Source organism: Patagioenas fasciata, chromosome 3 (assembly GCF_037038585.1).
Source record: "Patagioenas fasciata isolate bPatFas1 chromosome 3, bPatFas1.hap1, whole genome shotgun sequence".
Lineage (NCBI taxonomy): Eukaryota > Metazoa > Chordata > Aves > Columbiformes > Columbidae > Patagioenas > Patagioenas fasciata.
Genome location: NC_092522.1, coordinates 68,359,200 through 68,376,903, shown reverse-complemented (window position 1 = coordinate 68,376,903; position 17,704 = coordinate 68,359,200). Strand labels below are relative to the sequence as shown.

The window sequence follows — 17,704 nt, the reverse complement described above, 5'->3', positions numbered from 1 at the left end:
AGGCCAATTCAGTTGAATTTCACCGTGTCACAGCTTTTGAAGCCAGTGCGTCTGTAATTAAATTCAAAAATCAGTGTTAATGCTCAGCTGGGTCACACAACTCAAGTCAGAAGATAATCTGGAAGTACTGGAAAATTGAAGGTTTCATAGAAATATTCTATTGGCTGTACTGCACTTCATCCATGTTCTCCAGTAATGCTTTTTCAGACTAAGTACTACATGGTGGTGTAATGCAGTTAGGACTGTAAATATGAAAGACAGGTGTCACTAAACTTATTCATGAGTAGAATAGACTAGACTAGACTAGACTAGACTTGACTAAAATAGAATAGAGTAAAATAGAATAGAATAGGGGAGGAGTAGGATACTGAATCATGCATGGATTCTGAGTTTCTAAGTTAGAAACAAAGATGGCACTTTGGTATCTCAGCTTTTGTCTGCCTGACAGAACTCTGAGGACTTGAGGCTTGTACAGCCGCATGAATGTCCCAGCAGTTCTGAAAGCAGTTTAGGTGACACCATGGTCCTGCTTTAGGAATTGTATGATCTATATCATACCTCAGGGGGAAAGGAAATGAGAATCTCCTTATATATGCTGATCCTCTGTGAGCAGGATCACATGGCATGATATTTATGGCACCGGGGAGGCTGATGTCATTAACACTCTTTACTGACATTGAAGTAATGATTGTATTGTAAGTGAGAATATTTCCTCAAGAAAGGTTATGGAAGTAGACTGCATGGAGGGGAGTCTTGTCTGGTAAGACCTATGCACTGGAGAAACAATAATTCCTTTCAGCCTAATATAGGGATTATTTAGGAATCTGTCCCACTGGTCCCAAAGCAGGCTGACTCATCTGGGTTTTTCTTGTATCACAATCTGAGGTTCTGCCCTAGCTCCATACAATGTGCACATACACACTTCCTGTAAAATGGCTCATTTTTTTACTTCTCAGGTGTGGAGTTTTCAGGCTAGATTTGTGGATCTACATATGGATTATGAACTGAAAAGATAGGAAAAGAGTGCACAGCTGGGTTTCTGTTTGCTGATTTAAGTCAGCTTAAATAAAGCAGACAAATATCAAGCACGGAGAGCCTGATACTGTGTCCCTGCTTTCAGCATGTCTGGCAGCAATGAGCTGACTGTTGTGCCCCTGTTATACCAAAGGCATGTAGGAACTGCGCTTGGAACCCATCAAGTTCACTATTGTCACTGGCTATTCCTAGGTATGTGGAAGGCTCCTTCTGTGTTGGTGGCACAGAAAGGCTTCCACATGTCATCATCTGTAAGCAAGTAATAGCAGCGTGCTAGACAAATATCTCTCCATGGCTTGGAAAATGTGACTTGGAACTGTATGGAGGTGGACTGTCCAAGTGAAAAATCTAAGCACAGCTTTCAGCCAACCTGAAATGCTGGGGATCTTCATGTTTGCAGTCTGGAGCTGGCCAGGAATCTTTCAAAGATCCTGAATAAAACTTTACAGCAAATAGAAATTAACCAACAAAAACAACAACAACAACAAAAATATCCACATGATCCTGCCTGTTTTCTGATAGTACAGAAATTATATTTCTAATTATGTAGTAGGCATCTTATCTTTGGTTCTTACTCCTCTGAATTTAGCTTCCAAGGTTTACAGCAGAGATGTTGCAAGTGTCTTCTCTTCTAACCCATTCTTTCACCCACTCAACAACTAAGCCATGAAAAATTGCAGAAGGCTTGCGTTAAACCTTTTCTCAAATTCACAGCTATTTGAAAGACAGAAACATCAGTGTTGGCTGGAATTTGGAACAAGCTCGGTTGGGATGTGCCTTGCTTAGAACCATGCCCTGGGATGTGGAGGCAGCGTGAGAAGCTGCACGCATGTACCAGGACAATGTGGGCGCTTCTCCAAGGGAGCCAGCTGGCATTAGTGTCTGAGCCTTAGGTGCTTATGAACCGCTCAGAACACCGAATACTTCTCTCTCCGATGGTGGCTATGCTAAATCAGCACAGAGCAGTCCGTGAATTCTGTGAGGACTGTAGCAACTTCTCTTGTTTGTTGTTGGTGTCTCAGTGATGCTCTAGGACAGGGATGTCAAACTCATTTTCACCGAGGGCCACATCAGCCTCGCAGTTGCCTTCAAAGGGCCGAATGTAACTACTCCTACACTTAGACAGTCCTAAAATTACGTTCGGCCCTTTGAAGGCAACCGCAAGGCTGACGTGGCCCCTGGTGAAAATGAGTTTGACACCCCTGCTCTAGGATAAGGAAAACTGAAGAGTAAATGAGAAGCTAAATGAAGCATGTCTAAAGTGATCATTTCATCCTCTGAACAGGTGATGGCTGATCCTTTTTGTAGAGGAAAAACAACAGTGTGATGTGAAAGGAAGAGGAGGTTGTTTTTCTGTAAAATCTTATCCTCCAGCTGAACCTGGAAGATGTGATCAGCTTCCAAATCTGCCAGCAGCTGCAAGTGTATTTGACTAGTTAACTCCCACAGACCCTACACATTACCTAGAAATCAAATAGTTCTCATAACCAGAGGCTTTTTTTATCTTCCCTTTTGGTTTCACTCTCATCCATCATGTTTCATCATTGGTTGTGTAGGTCTCTTTGTTGATTTGATTTTTCCTTGCCTCCTAGTGTGTTCTCATTTGTTATCTTCTTTTTTTTTTTTTTTTTTTTTTTATTTGGTATTTGCATTGGTTATGTTACATTCTGTCTCTGACATTCCCAGCTGTTTGCACATAGTTGCATGATCTGGTTCATCTCTCTGCATGCTTCTCTACCTCTTTATTCACTCTGGGTGGTCCTCAGTGTTTGCAGCTCTATCAGCCACTATTTCAAATGTCAAGTTCAGTTCATGTTGTAGAGAATGTTTTCCTTCTAATATTTGCTCTGCTAATTCTGGGGCACATTTTAAGAAAAAAATAATACTTGTCCTCTTACTTTCTCATATCTCTGGCTTACTGTGGCATTCCAACAATACTTTCCTTGCCATGAATAAGTAATTACTTTCTTCACAATTTAGTCCTATAATGAACTTGAGCTTGTGTATATATATATATACACTAATCCAGCTGTCTCACCCATTTACTCTACCCATGGTTTTCTGGGAAGTGGCTTTTCATCAAAGCCCTCAAGTCTTCCACGAGGAAGTGAAAGAGGTAACTTAGTACCTGTCTTCAGAACTGACCCATTAGTGTAGTTTCTAGCAAAATGAGTCTGATTATGCTTCAGACACACTCTGGTTGGTGTTAACTGCACTAATCTGGACAGTCTCAGCTGTTCCGTAATGCCTGTTGTATTTCAATGTCTTTTGCCTTTTAATCCGTAGGTGTTGCTGCTCTGTTTCCACTGAGATGAGCAAGCATTGAATGGTGACCTTTACACACAACTGTGAGAAAAAAGGAATCAAAACCAAACATTTCTTAAAAAGTATTCTGCATATTTTCTATGAATTTTAGTGAATACCTTCAATTATGCTTGGATTATTTTAATTTTGGTTTTGCTTGTTGTTTAGCTGTCTAAATAAATCTATTTCAAGTAACTTGGTAACACATTGCTAAACTTCTACTGAAAAAATAATTAAATGATGACATTGTATTTCACTCTTTCCCCTACACTCTCAACTGAAAACTTCATGGTGGACTGCTGGCAGCTTCCTGCTGCTCAACCTGTGACTACATTTTCAATTTATCTCTCCCCATTTCTTCATCCTGCTTTTCTTACACAAAACTGGTTATATTCTTACAAGAACAATAACAACAACAAAAGTAACCCATAGCGTATCTGCTGATACTCAGTAGTCTACTGAGTTTTACTGGCCTTTCTTTTATCCTTGACAGTGTATCTATAAATTGGGCTAAAGATTTAGACATACCAGACTGACTGATACCAACAAATGCTTTGTGATGAGCTAAGAAGACCCTAAAACCATAAGACATAAATGTAAATTTTGCACTAACTGGAAAAACTTGAACTCTATATTTTCTGTCGTCTTGATTGAAATCATCCATTGGTTGTTTATGCTGTCTATATTTGCATCACAGATCAACTGATGGCTTCTAGCAAGGTGCCTCAAATAACTTTAGTCATTTTAGTTTAAACGTGCCTTACTTATAAAAGCTTGATTCTGAATGTTATGCTGGCTTGTGTAAGACAGGAGGATATTCATTAAAGTAAACTAATACTTGTCTTTGTGATTAACAGTGACCATATCTAGGCTAAAAAAAGAGTATGTAGCAATAGCAACGTGAGGACCTAGAGCAGGATTGTCAAACTCATTTTCACCAGGGGCCACATCAGCCTCGTGGTTGCCTTCAAAGGGCTGAATGTAATTTTAGAACTGTATAAATGTAACTACTTCTACACCCCTGAATCCTAGAGGATCTAAAAAAAACTACTGCGAGCCATTTGTGAATAAATTGCAACCTGCAGTACATGCTAATTAAAGCTGACACCTCCTGCTAAAATTGAAATGTTTCGAAGTATCAGCCAGTGTTGATATCTGTCCTGATCATACAGATCAACTGTGATAATGTTTTAAATTACACAGGGTAACTGAAGTATGCTAAAACACAGATGTATAGCTTTATGAATGAAGGGCATTGAAATTGCACGACATACTAGATAAGCTAGTGTGCCATCGGCAATGCATCCATTAATAGGCCTTTAACTAGGGCACCACATTTTAGCTAGCAGTACCATTTATCACTCCTCATGTATGAGGAATATTCTCATTTTTCTCAGGCCTGTCAGGTTACGGTTGCACAAACTCTATTAGGGACTCAATCTAACTGGAGCAATTGGGTGGAGCTGGTTTTCTGCAGAACAGCAGGAAAGGCAAATGCTGATTCATAGTTGCAAAATGAAGTAACAGAAAATCTGCCATTTTTCAGTGGCCATGGTCTCATGGAAAAGCTGTGTATATTTGAAATGTGGGGCAACATGCTGGAGTGTGGATGTCTAAGGTGAGCCAGGGAAACCTTTTAAGAGTCAGGAAAGAAAGTTTTGCAGTAGATGTGACGTCCCCTGTGTGAACAACACGTAGGCATCCTGGAAACAAGCAGAAGTGAGGAGGCAGTGTAGGAAGTAGTTCTGCTCTATTTAACTGGCCTTACTCTGTGTACTACTCAGGAATTGTTTGGGTTTGTCACCCAGTGGTACAGCATGAGTTGGATCGTTCACAGTAAAAGGAAAAAGAGATTTACTAAGCCAATCATATATCTATATAAGTGAATTCTGCCACCAAAGCTTAAGATACTATTCCAAGAATGTGACCCACAGTATTTCAGCAAGTCTTTCTCTTAGCATTTTGCTACTTATAGGTTTGTTGGCTACCTGTGGGTTCTTCCTGTTTGCAGTATCCTTAGGTTTGGGTGTTGCAACACAGAGGGGTTATTAAAATGCAAGCAGGAGTGGGGTTGATTAAAAGTACAGAAGAAATTGTTTGTGAGGGATAATTTTACATAATGGGAATGATCTTAAGCCTTCATACTGAAATTTCTATCATTTTATACATGTGAAATATTAATTTGTGTCTTGAAACTGCTGCTCTTATGTGTACTTTGAAACTTGTGTTTACTGGTGGGTAAGCTGGGTAGCAGTATGAGCATTGGCAGGTTCTACTGATGCCCCCATGTGGATGCCTGCCTAGATCTCTCTGGTCTGCAGCTGGAGAAATGGTTGAGTTTTACTGTTAATTTAATAATAATTTAGTTCTGTGACATCCATTAATGGCAAAAAATGTTGACTATGTGGGATACCAAAAGTATTTCTGAGCTATGCTTTCTATGAAATAGTGCTTGACTATCTCTTTTTTGTATCTAGCATTTGAAACTATTGTTGATATATTGGGAATAGCATCGCGTTAACCGGTTTCCTTATCTTTGTGGGATTCCTGAGACCCAAGAAAATTCTCATTCCATTATTAATGCTCTAATAATAGCTATGGTATAATGAAGGCCTGACTGGTTTGGCAACATAGAGTAGCATAAACCTCATATACTGATTTTTCTGCCCTATGGATGAGAATTATTCTGTCGTAACTATCTGAGAGTCCACCTGTACCCCTGAGCCACTGAAAGTTAGTGTAGAGATGATGGAACTACCATTAAACACGACAGCCCAGATACTGTGACCTTGCTAGTTACGACAACAGAGACCTTAGGAGGGGCTGATTTGTCTTACTTCTTGGCAGGGTAATTTAACTTGCACAAAGGTCTTCAGTATAAAAGACATCGTAACACTGACCCATGTTTTTTTAGTGTTCCTTAGGTCATAGTCCTCAAAGAAGACTTCAAAAGGCAATGACAGACCAGATGAGGGTAATGATAGCATAGGGCCACAGCTATCCTGAAGTAGCTGTTTCTGTTGGCCACATAAACACTCTCACCTTGTGGCTGGGGCACTCAGAGAACTCAAATTCTTGTTCATGTTCCAAAGATGCTTGCATGGACTTTTCTAATGACGTAGAAAAAAATCTCCTGCTGATGGAGGTGCTTGGCACCCAGGATGCCCCACTTTCCAGGCAAGTGTGTTGGCCACTAATTTAAAACTATGCTGCCAGGGTGAACGGACAGGTAGCAAGGTTAAATTTGTGGCTTTCACAGTTACTTGTAGGTCATAGGCTCTTATATTCTGCTATGTTGGGCACTCAACATGTTTTTTGTACCTCTGTCGTGCACTGATATTTTCAAATACAACTACATAATTGTAGATACCGAAGTGCTTTTTAGAGTTAGGCTCTTGCATTATTTGAGTGTGTTTGAAAGCTTGGTCCTAAGTCTCTGATGGTAAACAGAGAATGATAACTCCTAATCCTTTGAATATGTACATTTTATAGACCAAGAAGTATTTTCTAGGTAAGACGAAAAGCTTTGCTCAGATGTCTTAGTTGTGAAGGAAATAGATTTGATTTCATATCTAGTATGCATATTATTTAAGCCTTCTTTGAAATACTTACTTCATTTTGTTCCTGATATTACGTGAACTTACAATCATTGGATGTGTATACAACGGGAAATTACAGCTGTTAGAACCTGCTAATTAACTGATTAACTGAACGTGTCGTGCAGATAAGGATATTTGTTTGGTCTCCTGACTGCTGGACACTGCCTATATTAAGTGTGTGTCTATGCTGGAGATTTCATCTCACTATATCAAGGAACAGATTGCTAGCTCACCTAGATGATGTGAGTGTAAACGGCAGCCGAAGCACTCCAGCATTGCTTGTGCTTATGTACCTGTACACCAAGGGCCTCCTACTGTTTTATTTGAAATTTTGTGTGTAAGAACTGAAGTACCAGCAATCCTAGTGCTTTTAAATGAAGATATTTCCTATTTCTGACCTTGTTTCCTGTTTGGTTTTTACTAGGAAACTGAATTTATGTGGCAGACCGAGCCCCGAAGTGTTTAGTCGTGCCTTATGTTTGCAATAGGTGACCGAGAACATACCTTTTACCGTGCTTTTACACATTCAGTCTTCAGAAACCTCTAGAGACTTTTATAAAATTTGTTTCATGACTCATGGTCGATAGCTGGTTAATACTCTGCTCTGCATTGTGTGAGCTTGCTTCAGAATTCCCATTAGGTCTGTGTGGTTTGGATTTTAGTTCTTGGGTTACTGGACTACAGTATTATCTTGCAGTTTTCACTTTCTTCTAAAAGAAATTCCTCCTTTTTTATTTGTAATGTCTAAAACATGAAAACTGAAAAAAAGCAAACCAGAATAAATGCGTAAAGATCCACATCTGTCCTTTACACATTTTAAATTAGATTATACTGATCAAGTCATTATTTTCAATAAAAAGGTTTACTTTAAATTTATATTGAAAGTAGACAGATTGCATACCGTAAAAGATTTAAAATAGGCTACTTGTTTCACCTGCAAACTTAGATAACCCAGGATCTTTTCTAATTACTGGATATGAAGAGTAATAATGTGAATGGACAAATGTGTCTAAAATAATTATTAATATTTGGCTAAATAGCCGATATCTTCTTCCATTTGTAGCAATGATTTTCACTAGAAAACGGCTTGTGCAAGCTAAAGTGCTAAAATAGCTTAGAAACAGATTTTGTCACTTTAGTTATAAAGGACAGCTATCACCTTACTCAATTTACATTAAAAAGCTCTGGCTGGTTTTTAGTAGAAAAACTCAGATAAACTGAGAAATCCAAACAAATAAAATCAAAAGTAAAGCCTGTTATATCCAGCTTTTATTTTCCTGCGTGCATGTTCTATTTTTTCTTCTAGGAAGAAAATGGAAAAAATCTTATTAGTCAATCACCTTTTAAGCACCTTTTTTTCAAATCTTATAAAGTTTCTTCCCATTTTTGTCTTTTTTTAGCTCCCTCTTGCTTTCTATTGTAGTTCTGTGATATATTTTGGAAAAGGACATGATGTATCCATGCATAAGAAGTGAAAATTTCTATGCATAAGTAAAGACAGCATCAATGCACACTTTTAAAAACAAGTTACACCTCTCAACTTATCGATAATTTAATACAGTAGATACAGAGATTATGGTAGGCATTCCACAAATATATTCAGTGCCTGAGAGCTTGTGTTTCTTTCGTCCATCATCCAGGACCTGAGCTAACTGGTGCAGCTACAGGAGCAGGACAGCTGGGAATTCAGGACATCACACGTGATGATAGTGGGACAGGTGGGATTATGCTGCATAAAACAGGTGTTTTGTGGCCTGAGAACATATTTGGTGTAGTTTATAATGACCGGGAAGCTGTTCTAGATGTAAGAGACCTGGTGCCAATGTCATGTTACGTGAGTTTTATGTTGGTAAAATCCATGAAGTCCCACAGGCTTGCACCTGATTTACTGCAGCAGGCCACCAGATGTAATTAAGGAAGGAACAAATTTAAAAGTGAGTGCAACTGGGCCAGGCAAAAGCTTGTAGACCAAATCTAGGCCAAGTCAGAGCAGTGTCTTGAAAGCAAAATATGGAATCTCAGGTTCCTTCTTTTTCTCTTTGATGTGTGTTCTGTGCTTTTGTGAGTAGCTAACGAGCTCTGTGTAATGCTGCCAATACTGAAGGTTGCTGATTTTGCACAGAATTACAATATATGACCCACTGAAAGGATCAGGCTGAAGAAGAAATAACAGCAAAGAGGATAAGCAGCTCAGACATTTATCTTTGTGCAGTATTGCTGGATGTTCACCTTGCTTTTGACCTTGGCATAATAGTTGAAATAATTAATGTATATGGCACATACTGTAAGTGATGAAGGCATTCAAAAGGGATTTTTGTCTGGAGTGATTAAAAGAATGCAGTCATGGAATTCCCCAAATCTGGGTAACAACCATGCTCTCTTATCTTACAATTCCGTTTATCAATATTTCTGAGTTTGTAATTTTTAGTTCGAATTTCATAGTTATTCTTCCATTATTTCAAGTTAGTTTAGAGCCAAAAAAAAATCCTAGGTGATTTCAAAAAAGGAATTTCACATGAGTAAAATGTGGAGAAAGACATTTGCAGACTGGAGCAAGCTCAGCACGGGGCCCCCAGGGAGGCTGGGTGCTGGAGCTCTTGTCCTGCAAAAAGACTGAGCAAGTGGGGCTGGTTCAGCCCTGGAGAAGAGACAGCTCTGGGTGGACCTAACAACAGCCCCCCAGTACCTATAGGGAGGTGAGCAAGAAGAGCCAGGCTCTTCACAGTGCCACTTGGGTTTATGACATGAGCCAACACACCCAAGTTGCGACAAAGGGAGGTTCAGATGGGATACAGGGAGCAGCCTGGTCTGACCACACAGCTGGTCCTGCTGTGAGCAGGAGGTTGGACTACAGACCTCCTGAGCTCCCCCTTAGCCTGGATTATCCAATGGTCATATGATCCCATATCCACATCGTGTGTGTGAACCAGGGCTCTGACCTGCCAAGTCAGCAGTCTCAGACAGTATGTCCCAAAATTTCATGTGAAAAATAAAATGGTGCTCTCCAAGCTCACTTCCTTGTGCTTTCTAAAGGAAGATGAGACTTGCGTGACTGCAAACACTGGCTGATTAGCTGTGAAAGTTTGGGTATTGATCAGTTGGATCTTTGTAACTAAGTTGTACTCCTTGTTCGGTTGAGAGGTTCACTTAATAGTAATGCAGTGTAATTTTATAGGCCTAGTTTGTTGGGTTTAGGGGGTCTTTTTGGATTGGGGTTCTATTTCCCCCCCTCCAAATAATAGTAGAGCGTTAAAGAGTTTTTATTGTAATGATTGTGAATTGAGGTAATTTTCTAACCTTTCCAATGAGTCATTATGCAGACAATGTAACAGCTTGAGGAAGGCTAGATTAGGAAGTCGGGCTGCTCACAGTCATGCTTGGATTTTCCCAGCTGTGAGAGTCTTGCTTTAAGACAAGGCAGTGGACAGTCATAAAGGTCAGGACAGGGAATACCACGGTGTCGAATTGCTAACGAAACAGGATGAATGCGAGTCCAAATGGAAATCTGATATCATCAGTGTGGATATAGCAAATATATGCAAATAATCAATACTGGTTTTGCCATCGGGGTGTCCGTACTTGCAGTGAAAGAAGGGAGCTTCAGCTACTTGCCACAAGGGAACTGTGCCCCTTTGTACAATGTAGAGGTACCTCTTTGCATGTATTTCAAACCAGTGTGGTGTAGTATAGTTACAGGAATGTGTAAAAAAATGGGATCTGTTGATTTATATAACTCTCATTAAAGCCTGGATTTGTTTTTTTAAAACATTTTCCCTTCTTAGTTTGTTTCGGTGTCCAGCTTTGTATAGTAAAACAATGAGCTTTTGTTCCCAGTGTGTGCTCAGTCCATCCTCTAGATGTCTTGCCAATCAATTGTTTTCTGTCCTTCACAATTTGTGGACTCCCTGGGTTCCTTAAAGCTGTAAAAAAAAAATTTTATTTAGAAATATGTATACAGAAAGTTCTGATGTGCCATTCCTATTTATCTTTCATAGATTCTGTGGAGGTAACTGCTGGACCCCTGTGGTCTTGCTTGGACCACAAATTTGAAAAACACTACCAGATCTGGATTTTTTAAATTAATGGATCATGATCAGACCTCCAATTCCCCAACAGATTTTGATGTGTCCTTAATACCAAGCTTTTATTTTCCATTTATGAGTGAAAACATTTTACTATTTAACATAGTACTATTGCAGAGCAAATATAGAACATTCGATATGGCTGCATGGTGTACCAATATCCGGAGAACCTCAGATTTTAATCTCTGCAATGAACCTTCCACCTGCTGCTGCCACCCTGGTGCTCTCGCATTGCCTGGCCCATGTGCAGTTTGCCTTTTCCTTTTTATGTTGTCAAACTTCTTGCATGATTTGGCCTGCTTCCATAATCAGACTGGCAAGCAGGAGGTTAAAAGGACATGATTAGGCCCTAAGCTTATCCCTTTACAACCTAAAAGAGGCACCATTAAAGGGAATTTGAACCAAAAGAGTTTGTTTCAGCTGGAAATTTCAAAGCTTTAATGTTTTAAATAGGCATGCAATTTCCTATCCTTGGCTTTTGCTAACATGACTTTAAAATCCCAGCTGAGGTTATAAAGATTTTTAATACCACATTTCGTATGCTTTCTTCTCACCTATAATCAATTAAAGTACACTTAAAATACCCCATAATCATGAATACAAAAGATGTCGTTTGCTTGCTTGCTTTCTTTTTTAATCTGTTCATTCAGCTCGTTTTTTGAGGAACGGATATAAGGAGAGAGATGCATCATAAAGTAGTCCCATTGGTGTGCCGGGCACTTAGAAGAAGCTGCTTGTTAAACTGCTAGATAAAAATGTAATTTGAGATGTTTTTTTTATGCTTCTTGTGGAACTACCCTCTGTTTTGCCTTTGCTATATTGTCTCTATCAGAATGATTATTGCTTTGAATCTATCAAGTTACCTATTTTTAGCTTTGGAATAGAACAGATTCTACCAGATGACAACCTCCATGCACAGTGAACATACTGATATGTATATATTGTACATCAAGAGAAAAGTTTCAATGTGTTAAATACAGCTTAATATGGACTTTTTACTCAGTTATTTTTTGAGTTCTCTTCTTACTTTATAATTTGCACTCTTGATTATGAGAAATATTTAACAAGTAAACAGTCTCTCACATACCTCCTTCGTTTCTGGGACTCAAGGTTTATCAAAGGTAAAAGAAACTCCTTGATGTTAGAATTTGTCCTCTTGTTAAAGTCTGAAATTAAATCACTTAAATAATAATGAATGAAGTACTAATGGGAAATAAATTTCCTAATTAGCTGAAACAGTAAGATAGGAAACGCAATGGTAATATAAATTAGGTTCTGTCACACACTACTTTTTACTGCAGCGATATTTAATTCTTTGCTGAAACACAAGAGCTGTACTTTTCAGACAGTTTTACGTGAAGTTAAACTACAGGGAAATAGCATGTATGGTTCTAGTAATTTCATGTAATTGAGTTTCAGTCATTTTTCAAACAGGAAATGAAAGGAAGAAGAAATATGCAGACAACAAAGATGATAAGTTATAAGGGACACTGAAATGTATCTGGAATAAGACACATTAACAAAATACAATTCTAGTATACTTTAGTTTGCTTCCCATCTGTGCTAGCATGTATTTAAAATTAAGTGTAAGATCTCAGTATAATTCAAATGACTACATATGTATTCAAAAGACTAAGTTGTAGGTAGTAGCAGTAACTTTTATGGTAACAAATTAATTGAAAAAATTAGGTAAGCTTTCAGGTACTTAAAATAGAAACTCCAAGCTTTAAATCCTACTACAGGTTGAGAAAAATTGCTGAGAGATTAATGAGATTTTAAAAAGTTAGACCATCCCTGAAAAAAAGTTAGTTGACAGCAGTACAGTTAAGGTGATGCTAGTCATTAGGAAGAAAAAAGGGGTATTAATGTGGTGGCCTCTTAGGTAAAAGAGATAAATAAATAGTTTATAGTTCGTGGAACCAGGACAAGTTAGTTGCAGCCGCTAGAACATGCTATGAATTCAGTTCATGCCTTTGAATCTGTATTCAGTTCCTTCCATTGAATCTTTGCTCTTGCACACACACCTTTCAGGTTTTCCTAGGCTGCCCAGCATTAGAGCCATTGTCTAAATAGCAGCTCTTTGCCTCAGCTGCTGTTAAAACAGAAATGTGCGATCTGTAATAGGTTCTTGCAGTTGACACATCTCTTATACCGGGGATAATCAATCAGTGAGTCAACTGGGCTTAAATCCCATCAAATCCTGTCTCACCCATTTTGTCATTTGCTTAGCTTCCAAAGGATAACCAGGTATTACTTGTGTAGACAGTTCCTCTCTTCAGAAGGGCTCTGAGTCACCTCTCTTACCTCCTGTCCCTCCCTGGGGAGGTTTCCGGGCTGTTCAGGTCGCTCTGTGCTCTGCAGCTCCTTCTGCGAGTCCCCAGGTCACCTGCCTCCTACCTTCCTCTGGGCTGGCACAGTCAGCCATGGGTAACGCACCGTGCTTGTCTGATCACCAGTGACAGCCTGATGTGCTGGTAGAAAAGAAGGATCCTCATCCACCTGTGCTAAATTACAGTTTGTCTATGGTAATTTACTTATGCCTTACCTTTGTATCACTGAATGAATCTACCATTCCTTTGTTGATTTGAATTGTTTGACCTCCTGACTTGGCTAGGAAAATACCTCATTCTTTGCTTGGCAAATGCAAGTCTAGTGGTTACAACAAACTGGCTTATGGAAGCTGTTTTTACCCTTTTTCTGAAGTTTCCTTTATGACAGCTTTTCCTTGAGCATCTGAGCAAACTTTCCCCTTATGGAAAGGTGATAAAGGAGAATCCCTTCCAGGCTCTCTGGCAACCTTGGCTTGGGTAGCCAGGGTAATGTAAGGAAGAAGCAAATGTCACTCCACATTCCAGGCTGATGCTTCTTTTATCATTACAGATTTTGCATCATGTCTGCAAACCTTTCCTGCATGAATTGATTCCTCTGGCTCTAGTGTTCTCTTCTTAGATGGGCTGCATCCCCTGCTGTGGCTCCTTACTCATCCATACTTTCATAGGTGTTACCCCTGTCTTTCCCTTCATCTCCATTTCTGTGTCCTTGCCTCATGGCTCTCTGAAAACCCTACTGAGGGTACAGTGACCTGAGATAACTACCAGTAGTATCTGCTGAGGAATCCATCCTTTCTTCATGCTAAGGGGGAACATAACAACCTGTTACTCACTTTGCTGCTGGGGTTTTCTAAGGCATCTCCTAGAAACCATGCCAGATGCAGGGGACTGGGCTTAGCCTACAGCCTGGATGAAAAGTCGAAGAGCATCTTGCTAATGGCCATTGAAGAGGTTAGAATGAAAGCGTCAAGAGCCTGGGTCATTCTCCTCTGTGCAAAAAAAGCAGAGAGAGCAAGAGTGAAAGTAAGCAGGAGCTGCTTCACATGATCTCTATCAGGACAGGCTTTTCTTGGGTGATCTTTGAGTGGCAGACATGGCTGGTGTCAGGGCCACTCTGTAAGAACAGCACAATGCAAAGCAAAGTGTAATTTAGAGGTAAATCTGGGCCGCTGATTCTTTCAAAACTAAAGCCCTAAGCTGTCCAGGCCTTTGAACCTGACATTCTCGCTGAAGATGACATGAATGGAGCAGCTACAACATTAGAGAGTCACTCAACATTTGTTCTTCAAAAGGAGCTTGATCCTGTGGCACTTTTGTATCAGCAAGAGGGTTGTGTTTTATAAAACAAATTACAGGCCCGTCCCTTTCTTTTTGTTCTGTATTCCACGTCCACTTTACCATTATTCAATTCATTTTAGAGCCAACCTGTGTCATTCACAGTGCTACCTAAGAGATGCTGTCTGAGCTCTTAGTGTAATATTTACTTACCTTTTAGTCAAAGTTTTCTATTTGCTTGTTGAAAAGTTTGAATTCAGGCTTCAGGTTAAAATTGAATGTGATTGCTCTACTAAATTAAATAAGAGAAACAGCATTTGTCACTGGCACTCATTATGGCTGTTACATGGTGAAACTGTGCAGATTTGCAGAATGAATCAAATGTATCTACAATGTCACTTTATTCTAAATTAAATATTTTCTAAAAAAAAAAGTTTCCATCTTAATACACCCTTCATTATAATTGGTTTCTGAAAAACTGTCAGCATGATCGCATGCCAATATGTCTGCTAATACCATTGATTTTATTAGATGTAGAAGACATCAAAATTCAGCTGTTAATGTTAAGTAGCTTATAAGCCTTACCAACACTGTGACTGTCTGCAAATTATTATTTAGAAACTGGGTTGTGATTTTTTTTTTCCTGAAAGATTTAATAATATTGATGTGAACTCAAGAAATAGGAAAGAAACCCTTTCTATGTATAAAATATATTTGTATCTTGTTGCAGCTGGACTTTCTCTCCCCTGTGCTCAAGTTCTGCTGCAGGTAAAGTGGACAGGGGAACAGCGTGTTCCTCTGAAATGCTGGGAGGAAACCAGCCAGGCAGCTTGAGAGATCTCATTTTCTCTCTCATTTTCACTTTAAGAAATCTCAGTTTCTGTCTGTCCTTCAATTTACCGAGAAACCAATTAATAATGAAATTGAGATGTGATTTTCCTGCAATTTTTGCAAAATTTGCAAGTGAGAACTTTCTATGGCAGGACCCCCCAAGATGTTTTCATTTGCTCTACTTTTCAAAGTTAGAGAGGAGCTCTTGCTAGGGGGATGCTTAAAATATTTAGCAAGCAGATGTGAACCATGTGAGTAGATTGAGTCATGACAAAATACCACAGCTTTTATAGTGGATAAGTCCTATTTATTTCTGTCTAGAGCTTCAAATCATTGTTTTACAGAATAATTATCTTTTGTTTTGGCAGAAACCCTTAAACAAATAGGCATATGAGAAAGTTTTGTTTTAGTTTTTAAGGGCTGTCAATGTCAAATAATTTTCTTTGGGGGATTTTTAAATTGTTACATTAAAAAAAAAAAAAAGTAGCTTTTCATGAAGCATCAAAGAAATTAATTGTCATTGAATTATTTAAATTGCCCAGCTAGCATAAAAATGGAAGTGAATTACAAAGGGTGAGAATTTCCAGAGAGATTAAAACCATGAAACCTGACACGAAAAGTGAAATTTCTGAGAGTTTTTGAGTAATACTATGAGTTTCTCTTTCAGAAATTCAGAAAGTGCTGTATACTTAGCACCTTAAGCCTTTTTTCAGGTCTTCTCATCATAAAGAAAAGGTTTCTCACAGAAGGAGAAGATGCGCTCTGTTCTTTAGTAATTATGGTGTAGGGAGGGAGTTCAGGTTGCTGCACTTTCCGTCTGCTATCTGAATTGCTGCTGAACAGATAATAATGAACACTGGGTACATATTTTTTCCTGGATTAGTCCTTCCACTTGGCCTCCTCTGTCAAATTCCTTCTTAATTTAATAATCAAGTTCATAATTGGTGAATTGGTGGGTTGGAGTCATTTCTGATGTGACACCCGCTTGCAGTGTTGGAAATCTATGGTAATGTCCAAATACAGAGTGTCTGTTTCTCAAACTGTGATGGATCTGATTTTTTTTTTTTTTTTCCCCTGGGGGTGCACTACTAAGATTTTTTTTAAAAACATCAATATTTTAAGAGCTCTGATGAAAATTACTGCCTGTAAATTACAAGCAGTCACCAGTTTGTTTTCCTCTGATTTTCAGCCTCTCGCATTATTCACCCAGTCCAGCTTTAGCTTTGTCTCCTTGTTAAACCACCCCCAGTTTTGACATGGAGCCTTTTCCTCTGCATCAGACTGCCAGCCTTTCATTATCTCTGAGCCTAGTAAGGCCACCAAAGAGAACGTAATTTTTTCATATCTGGCTTATACTGTCTTAATTTTACTCTATAATATTATCTAGTATTCATTCAAATATTCATTAATTAAGCCCAGAAACTCTTATTGAGTCTGATTATAAGATGTCTTGTAAAATAAAATCCAATTATGCTGAACTGTGTTGTTCCACTTGTTACTCATAAAAAACTATCAAACATGGTTTTCTATTTTAAAGCCATGCAGGTTAATGTTTCTCATGTAACAGACAGACAGGTACCAAAGTAAGTCTAAAATGAAAATAATTTCCTCATATAATGGCAAGGCTTTGAACTGATGAACTTGAAATTTAGGAAGATTTCTTATCTGGTAAACAAAACTGAGCTGCTTGATTTGTAGTCCATGAGGAACCATCAAGGGGGAAGAAAAGATCTAGATATGCATAGAAGAGGATCAGCTTTATTAGGAAAGACAGAATGATTCTGTAGTTGAGACTCAGATGATCTGAATAGGCTTAATAAAAGCTTCTTTAAATGATGAAATAAATATGTATTAATATAAGCTGAAATCTGTGAGAAAAGGGCTCTTAAAAGGGATATGTAGAATGATCTGTATTCATAGTCATTGTGTGTCATAGAAGTTTTTAAAAGAACTACTAGCTAAAGTGCTAAAATGATCCAAAACGCATACAAGGTAATAATATATTATTGATTTTCCTGCAGACCAGTCCAGAGATAAATCATCTGTTAAGACTTTTGAATATTTTAATCTTTAATCCTGATATATCACCACTAAGAGCACTAGCTTTCTGCTACTGCCTGTATCACTGATGAATGATTTATTACCTATATTTACAGTGATAAAAGACTTCTGGAAATTTTTTTTAAGATGCCATGTGAATCTCAAAACTGCTACTATGTCATAACTGGATTAAGAGATAGTAGTTTTT

The 17,704-nt window shown here is 38.6% G+C and overlaps 1 protein-coding gene across 5 annotated transcripts in view; it reads left to right on the top strand.

Annotated features, from left to right (window-relative positions):
- TMEM200A (transmembrane protein 200A) overlaps window positions 1-17,704 on the top strand; it is a 54,877-nt gene that overhangs the window by 33,894 nt on the left and 3,279 nt on the right. The gene's annotated exons all lie outside the window — the stretch shown is intronic.